Consider the following 10415-nt stretch of genomic DNA (forward strand, 5'->3'; position numbering starts at 1 on the left):
TCCATGCAGTGTCTATGGCCATGTTCCAAACATAATGTATGCATATTTAACCTGCAAAATCTGCAGTCAATATGTTGATAACATTCTTTTCAACTTTATCCATTGTACCTCACATTCTTAAAAAGAAGAAAACAATTAATCTATTCTTACTTATTCCCCTGTTTAGAAAAAGATAAGAGCCTTCTATGATCCACCCATCCTTGAACCAGTTCCTCACAGGCTCCCTAGTTCTATCACAAACTATGAAAGAAAATAACTCCACAAATTGAGTTCAAACCTTAGGATTTGTTACCTCCTAAACCCTTAGTAGTGTCCTACCATATTTATTAGGGTCCACCAATTTTTGTTTCCCACTATTATTGTTATTAATATTTGTCTTTATCTCCCACAAATCATAAAAATATTTAAATATTTTCCACCTGATGACATTTATCTTGAATCATCCTTTTTATGTTGGTTTATCTATCCCTTTTGTTTCTCTTCCACACAAAGATGAGTGAAGGAGTACATTTTGTTTTATTATTTTTCCTTTCTAGGTTGAACCAACTGAAACTATTTATTACTTGATAGTTGGGGATAATATCACATGTTAGCATTTTACATTTTTCCTAAAAGATTAACAATTCATTTTACCTCATAATTTCATTTTTCCAAAATAACATTTCCATACTAAATACATTGCATGTTATTGCTTTCTCTAATTAAATCAAATAATTTAAGTCACATATAAATTCTTTCGGTGGTATACACAAATCTAGAATGTAATTCAAAAAATAGTTTCATCCGTCTAACGATAAACATATAATTTAGTAACTATTTTTCTATTCATGTGTACATTCTTTAATATACATATAACTCCTCTCTTCTTTCTATATTTACTCATTCCAAGAGCATTAACTATTATATCCTCTAAATATAAAACTTACTATAATAATATATCTCATCAAAATTCATTGCATAGACAATAATCATTCATGCAAGATTGTAACATGAAAAAATGATTTACATGCATTCAACATTAAATCTATATTATGGCTATAATATATTCAAATTATTCAAAGATGAACATTAAAACACAAACATAGATACGCCTAACTATAAATCAATAATTGGGGAATATTCAAGAACATAGCACGTCCCACCCAAGGATGAACTATCTCTAATAGTTCCACATGGAGTGCAAACCTTTTTTCCTTAAAGGATCAATAACCTCTTAGTTTCCTCGGTGTTTTTTCTTATATATTATTCCAATCATATTTTTTCCCTAGTTGTGTTTTGATTTAAGGTTAAGCATCCCTTAACTACCTCATATTTTGTTTAATTTAAGAAAAAAAAAACCTTTTACTTTCCTTTAAAGCACACCTTGCTCTCCGACTTATATTTATTATTATTTTCCTCTAATTAAGCATTTCTCTACACCTAAGTAATTAACAAAATATTTATCTCCCATTATGTTTATATATTTAATAGCTTTCTCCTAACAATTTTTAAGAAGCATTTTAGGAAGGTCTACCATGTGGACTTTAACAAGTTACATCTTTTTATAAATTGGAAAGAAGGCTCTAATACTCTAGTTATATTTCTTGAATATTTCCAAACAATTCATTTACTAATTCCATAGAATAAGACATAATTACATAATCATGTAGAGTCTATTATGGTATTCATATGCATTTACACCAAAAATAATTTAGAATTATAAAAATAGCCATATCTAAAAAAATAAAACATAGGGGTGTTACAAGGTTAATCATAGTTTAAGCCATATCATCAAATTCTAGCATATATTATGTTAGGCCCCTACACTACTCATGTTACGCCCCTATACTACTAGTGTAACCCCTTATTGTTATTAGTACAACCCACTTATTATATTGATGTACCCATGTAGTGCCCATATTGTTACTATTGTGCCCCATAGAAGCCTACTATTGTTATTATTGTGCCCTTACATTATTATTGTTATGTCAGCTCTGACTATGTTATGACCCCTTAGACTCCTATATATAGAAAGTAGGTATTTTCATTTGTATCATCGAAGAATTGTTCACCTATGTAATGTAAAGGAGGTTTCCCCCTCGAAGAGGCTGAATTTTAAGGCGTTGATCTATCTCTTCTATCTTTTTCTTGAGTTGGTTTCATAACATTTGGTATTAGAGCTTTAGATTCTAGGGTTTTGTTGCTCCAAATAAGTCATCGTGGCATTTTTTCTATAACTGTTTTTTTGTGACGTTTCAGAAGCTAAAAACAAAACCCATTTGAGAATACATCGTGCTAAACCTTGGATCCAAATTTCAGAGCTTTGTGCACTATATGTGCGGAGATATGATCTGAGGAAGTTGGTCTTTTTGCAGACTCCTAAATTACATTCCATACAGGTGACCTGGGGAAAATCATCATAACTTTCTCTCTGAGCATCGTATTGAAATTTCATAAGAATTTATAGAAATAGGATAGATTTTAGTTTCTTGTAGATATTTTTTAGAGCCAAAGGTCGAAACAGTGACACGTGGCACTTCATACAAGTGTGCTCTTCTAGAAAGGTCTATAATCAGGTCACCTTGGGAGATTGTGCATAACTCTTTCTTGCAGAATCCAATTTGGATGAGACTGGTGGCATTGGAAGGAGGACATAGTGGGCTACTACAGGTTGCAATTTCCAAACTTAAAGATCCAAAAGTACAGAGTTACAGTCGTTCAAGATCGATCTCGTAAAATCAAGAAAAAGCAAGATGAGGAAGTTTGATGGCAAGGATTCGGTAAATTGGATACTTCAGATGGAGCAATATTTTGATCTACATGGTGTAGAATCGTTACAAAAGGTACGTATTGCATCTTCATATTTAGAACCGGATCAATTTTTATTGTATGAAGGGCTTTGTTCTTGTAAACAACTTGTTATGTGGTCAATTTTCACGGAGGAAATGATAGCACATTATGAGGATACAAAGAGCAACACCTTCTTTAGAGTGACACCACAACAATTGGAAAGATTAAAAGGGCTTTGTGACATAGTGGAAATCAAAGTTATGGAAACCAGGAAGCATACCCCTCACAAATATAAAGATGGAAGTGTTGTTTCTCCTAGCCTTCCACAACCTACAAGGGTTACACCACAACAATTGGAAGAGAAAAGAGAAAAAGGGCTTTGTTATAATTGTGATATAAAATGCACTAAAGGTCATAAGTGTGCCGAGAAGAAATTATTTTACATAGAATATGAAGAAGAGGAAGAAAAGGATCAAGAAACATCAAAAGAAGAATATATACGCCAAGACCCCACCCTAGAGAAAGAAGAAATGAATCAGACCATATCTTGTAAAGCATTGACAAGAATTACCACTCCTCAAACTCTTAAGATAGAAGGACATATCAAGAAGAAACGGGTGCAAGAATTGAAAGATCACATCAACAAAGAAGAAATAAATCCAACGATAGCTTGTAATTCATTGGTCAAAATTACCACTCCTCAAACTATCAAGATAGAAGGACATATCAAGAAGAAAAATGTTCAAGAAGTGAAAGATCACATCAAGCATCAAGAAATGAATCCGACCATATCTTGTAAAGGATTGGAAGAAATTACCATCCTCAAACTCTAGAGATAGAAGGACATATCAAGAAGAAAAAGGTTCAAGCAGTGAAAGATCACATCAAGCATCAACAACAAGTTCTCCAAATTTTAAAGGATAATGCCACTTCGGTGCAAAATCAAACAAAACAACAGCTAGATCAACATCGTAGTGAAAAATGTTTTGATGTAAGTGATTGGGTATTTTTATACCTACATCTCAAGCAAGCTATTTATGAGAATGAAATGTTAGAAATACTGCACGCACTTAAAAAATGGCGACCTTACCGAATGGGAAGACTCTTCAAGGATGAGAATGTGGAAGCAATTTTTTGTGCTATTTCTATTATCCAACCAAATTGGATAAATGAACCAAGGGATGAATGGAAGAAGGACAAAGAAGTATGGCCACTTATTCAAAAGTTGCAAAAGATCCCAATTCAAACAATATTGCCAGAAATTGAAGAAGAAGCAAAAATCATATTGGAACATAGAGCAGTTACAGAAACAAGAACCCGATAGCTATGAAATCGATCAATTTCAGAGTATCTCATCAAGTGGAAGAACTTACCCACTGAAGATTCCACATGGGAGGACAAGAATTTTATACAGAAGCATCACGAAATACTCAAGCGTTGAGGACAACACTTTTTGAAGGAGAGGGGCATGTTAGGCCCCTATACTACTAGTGTAACCCCTTATTGTTATCAGTACAACCCACTTATTATATTGATGTACCCATGTAGTGCCCATATTGTTACTATTGTGCCCCATAGAAGCCCACTATTATTATTATTGTTCCCTTACATTATTATTGTTATGTCGGCTCTGATTATGTTATGACCCCTTAGACTCCTATATATAGAAAGGAGGTCTTTTCATTTGTATCATTGAAGAATTGTTAATTTTGTTGGGATCACGATTGCCATTACACCAAAACCCACAGGTGTTAGTAAACAGACGCATCGCCAGAGTTAACGGATCCTCGAGAGGTGGTTAGTCCATGTCACGAAACACACGGGGAGCGCTGGATTATCCAATGCCCAACAAATTTATGTAATGTAAAGGGGGTTTCCCCCTCGAAGCGGCTGAATTTTAAGGCGTTGATCTATCTCTTCTATCTTTTTCTTGAGCTGGTTTCGTAACATATTATACTATAGATTTATCTTTTCCACCAAGTAACTTCTCGATTTCTATAGATTAAGTTTCCTTATAAAAATATAGTAAGTTTAAGCCACGATCCTTAAGAAATCTATTAGAATAGAATATCACACCTAATTTTAGCACCTATCACACCCGAATTTAGGACCTATAACAAGTTTAAATAAAATAAAACCTTGTTGTTACATATTGTGCATCATGCATCCACATTATTCACATATATTCCCTAACCAATAATATCATGAATAATTATGTGTGAACTAATAAACTGATTCCAAAACAAACTGACATAAAAATGGATTCAACAATTACAAAAATACATCTATCTAACCACAATAGTTTTCTTAGGAAAATTATGTAATAGAGGATGTTCGTCCCAACCAACGAGTTGCCACCGACAACTCACCCCAGTCATATACTTCTTTCATCTACCAATAAAAGCCTGTATGTATTCCTCAGTGGTGCTTTTATAATTCTTCCCAATCGATTTCTCCTTAGTAGTGGTTTTATCTAAGGGTTTGCACCCTTTTACCTACGTTATTCTTGTATTTTTCAATTAGGAAAAAGTATTTTGATATTAATTTAAATAAATGCTTTCTCTATTATGGTGTCTTGTTTTACTTTTCATGCAGCTTAGCATTTATCTCAAACTAAGTTTTTAGTTTATTCTTTCTATCCCATTATGTTAGTTTATAATCATTAATTTGGCAACATATTTCTCTCCAATTATGCTGTTTTATTAATAAATAAATTTTCATTGTATTTTTAGAAGGTAAGGATAGGGAACCACTGAAGTGTTAGGGTTGTGGAGAACCCCATTTTCTTTGAAGTTGTCCATATAATATCAAATCCACTATAAATTAGCAAAAGCTACAAGATGCCTCCATATTTATTGACATGGCCATAAATATACCACACATTAATTAAACATTGGAAGGATTCCAAATAGTGCATGAGTCCACAATGCTAGAAATTGTAGGTACTATTCTTAATGAATATGTTTCTGTATTAATAGATGCTAGTGTTATCTTGAGTTAGTTTAGCCCTCAGGTTGTATAAAAGTTCACTTTAAAGTATGAAAAATGAAAAAAATCATGGTTGATTTGGCTAGCCACAGGAACAAAGAGGAAGGTTTCAAATTGGAAAGAGGCATGCTCAATTACTCTAAATGGAAATCAAACCATCTTAAACTTGAATATATTACCTTTGGGCTCATATGATGTTTTGAGAAGTATTGATTGGTTAGAAGGGCATCAAACAATTTTCAACTGCTTGAAGAACATTATCACCTGTATATTAGATAAGGGCCATACATAGGTCAGTCTTTGTGCATTATATATTAGTATTATAGCTAGAAACAGCTACAAGCAAAGGATGTAAACTTTTTTTCCATTTGGGTAGAAGATCACTCATCAAACAATTCATCTAAATCTGTAAGTGAAGTAGAAGTTGTCCACGACTACTCAGATGTATTTCTAAATGTGTTGAAATATGGTTGCTCAGTGAGGAATTTATAAAAATAGAATTTCTAAAAATAGAAAGTCTAAAGTATGACTTTCCAAAAAATATTAAATCTCCTTCCATCAATTGGTAATCAAGCATTTTTTATGGAAAATCCATTTTGATCATCAATCAATCTTAATAGTTCAATTTTCACTTACTTGTCAATATTATTATTATTATTATGATTATTATAAAGAAGTTCAAGTCTCTCAGTCATGAGACTCTATCGTGTCATATGTACCTCCCCTCAAATAATTCATTTGTTACTCTCTCTATCTCTCTTAATGGATTCATTCATCTCTCTCTCTAATCCTCTTATGCACCTCTTACACTCTCTTACACACTTTAATGACTTGTCATAAAAATATTCCTCTCACACCTCTTTAATGCATAAGTTACAGTTCTCTCCTAAATGAATAAGTTACAATCCACTACTTTATGGCATAAGTTACAATCCTATTTTGGCATATGTAAATCCTCCTCAAGTAATGCGTATTGATTATACTTTATGTCAATAATTCATTGTCGCTTCCATATATATGTTTCTCATATCATCTCACCTCACTTATTTGTGCATTGTAAATTCAAACTTGAGAGAGAGTTGGGGAGACTTGAAGGATATTATGAAAGAGAGAGACTTGGATAGTAAGAGTATATTTTGGAGAGGAAAGATGATTCGTTGTTTGCATCAGCTACCACTATCAGAGATATTCTTCAAATTTGGGTAAACTTCTTAATTCTCTCATCATACTTTTTATGTCTACTAAACAATTGATTTCTAATAGATGAAGAATTTGGTTGGGTTTTCCCCTTGTGGGTTTTTCCGTGGTCATTGACCTAACTTCTCTATGTCTCATTGATTTCTTGGTTGTCTTTCATTGTGCATATGGTTTATGCGGTTTATGTTCTATATACAATTACTTAAATTTATTACAGTATAAGGAAGTTATGAATTTAAGTGATTGTAACATGATATAACATTAAAATGTCAATATGGTATCAGAGTTTTGGTGAAGACGAACTCAAGAAGCTAAGATCCATTAGTAACTCTCTTTCTATTGGAATATCTCTTTTTATCCACTCGATTTGCATCTCTCTTTATGTTGGAATATCTCTTTATATCCACTCCATTTGCATCTCTCTTTCTACTCAAATATTTCTTGACATCCGCTCCATTGGAAACTTTTTTTCTATTTAAATACCTCTTGTTGTCTTCTCCATTTCCAGCTCTTTCTTTTTCTAAATATCTCTTACTATTCATTCTACTTGTTCATTTTATGCTTAAATATCTCGTCTTTTATTGCTAAAATTTATAGCTGAATTTTTATTGTTGAAATTTACAGCTGGAATCTATTGCTGAACTTTTATTGTTAAAATTTATCGCTGAAAATTTATTGCTGACATTTTCCTATAGAAAATTTACTGTTGAAAGTTTGTTGTTGAAATTTTATTTCTACCATTCTTCCAATATTCCAAGGAACACAAGATATGATAGTAATTTTGTAGATATTAATTAAGGTGTTGCATGCATTTAATATTTGTGGTTTTGGTACATGTTAATGCATGAAAAAGGAAAGAGTAGTTTTGTTTCTATATATGCATGTACAACAAAGTATTGTCTTAAAAATAACTATAATGCTTAGAAGATTATGAAAGAATAACTAATAGAAATTAAATGTTGAAGATATTGGCATTTTGACTCTCCCACATTATATGACAATGGTCATACTCTCATGGGTTTTGGTAATTTTGATATTAAAGTTTATTGAAAATAGTGGTTGTCGGTAAGACTCATGACTTTTGCAAGAGATGGAATGATAATTTTCTAAAATAACCTATTTTGCAAGAAGAAAATATCAATTATAACTAATATCATTGAAAACAATGAAGTCAATATGTATAATTATTATTCCTTGCCTTCACTATCGGATCAAGATTTGAAGATCTATATAAAATCAATGGAACACCTATCCATGCATTGCTTCATAATAAGTAAAAATCAATATAAATTCTAGCACCAAAAATTCATTCTTCTTGATTATAAAGTATTTCCTAATGTGAGAAAGATGGTTTCCTAAATACATGAGATTAGAGCAGATCACGATGGAGTTTTCCAAGTTGTGGTCAAGAAGATGCATCTCTTCTTCCAATGACATATGCCTTATGGATAGTGGTAATGTATACAGGCCAAATCAAGAGGGAGATAAGAAATTCTTCAATCCCAAATTATTTTCAAGTGTCATGTTTCTTTGTGTCACCATTCCTATTTAGATTTATCTTTATAGATCATTGGTTATTTTTCATGCATGAGTATTTGAATGATTCTTTCACTAACTTATTGATGAGAATGGGATCAAGAAAAACAAATCCTGACGATCATCAGAGTGCATAATAGTGCAGGAACATAAAATCCAAGAGGAATTTGTTGCAAGGATAATGAAAGAGCCACTCTCACTTCTATAAAAGAAATAAATGACCGCCTCATTACCAGGTATACTTTCACTATGTTTTCTTACTTTTGTTCTATTGTTATTTATCTTGTTCTGGGATCAAAAATTACATTTGATCAATGTGACAAACAAATCCTTTGTATCAATATTGCAGAAGGTGTCATGGCATCCCACTAATTGAGTGGACATGAAGTGGAAAAGGGCTCAAGACATCATCAAAGAAGTTGTAATCAAGAAAGAGACCAGCGTAGTATATAACCCAGAACAAAATGGGAACTTAAGGATATTTGATTGCCCTATCTACTTCATGTGCCAAAATAAAAGAGTACCAAGATAGAAGCTTCAGGTAAAAGAGGTATCGTTGTTGGTTATTGTGAAAATTTTAAAGCTTATAGAATATATGTACATGTACAAAGAAATATATATTTTAGCAAAGATATAACATTTTATGAAGATGTAACTCTTTGAAAATCCATAGACACTCCTCCTCCCACTAATGGTGAAATACAAGATGATGCCTTGGATGTACAAGAATATCCCAAGGCTAGGCTTCATATTGTTGATGAACTGATGGATCCCATGGACTCCTTAGATCCTTCTCCATGTGAGAGAAAAATATGATTATGGTTTCGTGACATTTTACACGATGTTGATAGACATGTTGATCCTAAAGGAACCTTAAAAGAAATAAAGAAACCATGTTGATTCTAAGGATACGTTGTATCCATGAGAAACATTATTCAAGTTGCACCATACACTTTTGAAGAAGATGTAAAGGCTCAAGTGTGGAAATATGAAATGGTTGAAGAATATGAGTCCATCATTTATAATGATGTATGGGAAGTATTTCCCAGACCCCGAGGTGAATTTGTTGTGTCTTCTAAATGTTTGTACAAAATTAAACATGATGTTTATGGCAGTATTGAAAAATATAAATCTAGATTTATGGCTAGAGGGTTCTCTCAGAAATAGTGAAGAGAATATGATGGAATATTTGCACGCATTGTCCTTTATACAACCAAGTGGTCTATTGTGGCTCTATCGCCTAGCTAAGGATGGTCCCTCCATAAAATGAATGAAAAGATTTATTTTTGAATGGCGTCCTTAAGGAAGAAGTATTTTTGGAGAAACAATAAGGCTTTAAAGTACATGACCAAGAAACTTGTGTTCAGACAAAAGAAAGCTCTCTACGGTTTGAAGAAAGATCCAAGAACTTGGTATGCCAACATTGGTAGCTTTGCAATGAATATTGGTTCTACTAGAAGTAATTTTGATCCAAATATTTACTTCAAGACAGTCAAAGGTATGCCTTTTGATTTTTTTATTATATGTTTAATTTTTATTTATGACTGGTGGTGAACAACTTATCCTCAAATGTAAGAGGTAGTTAGCTTTTGAATTTGAAATGAATGGTATTCATTTGATGCACTACTTTATGGGTCTTGAAGTATGGGAGAGACCTCGTGAGTTTTTCCATTCTCAAGGAAAACATGTTGTCAAGGTATTGGAATGATTTGGTATGACATAATGGAAGTCCATGAATTCTCCAATGGAAATGAATTTCTAGAAGCTATTTGGTGAAGTTGTAGGTATTGATCTGGAAAATTCTTCTAAATATTGTCAAATGATTCGGGTACTGATGTTCTTAGTTAACATTAACTGAACACATTTTATGCAGTCAATAGTCTAATACAATATATGATTAAGTGATCACATGCACACTAGATTGT

The sequence above is a fragment of the Pinus tabuliformis genome, chromosome 4_1 (genome assembly GCF_031772625.1).
Source record: "Pinus tabuliformis cultivar Carrire ecotype Pingquan chromosome 4_1, CPIR1, whole genome shotgun sequence".
Taxonomy (NCBI): Eukaryota; Viridiplantae; Streptophyta; class Pinopsida; order Pinales; family Pinaceae; genus Pinus; species Pinus tabuliformis.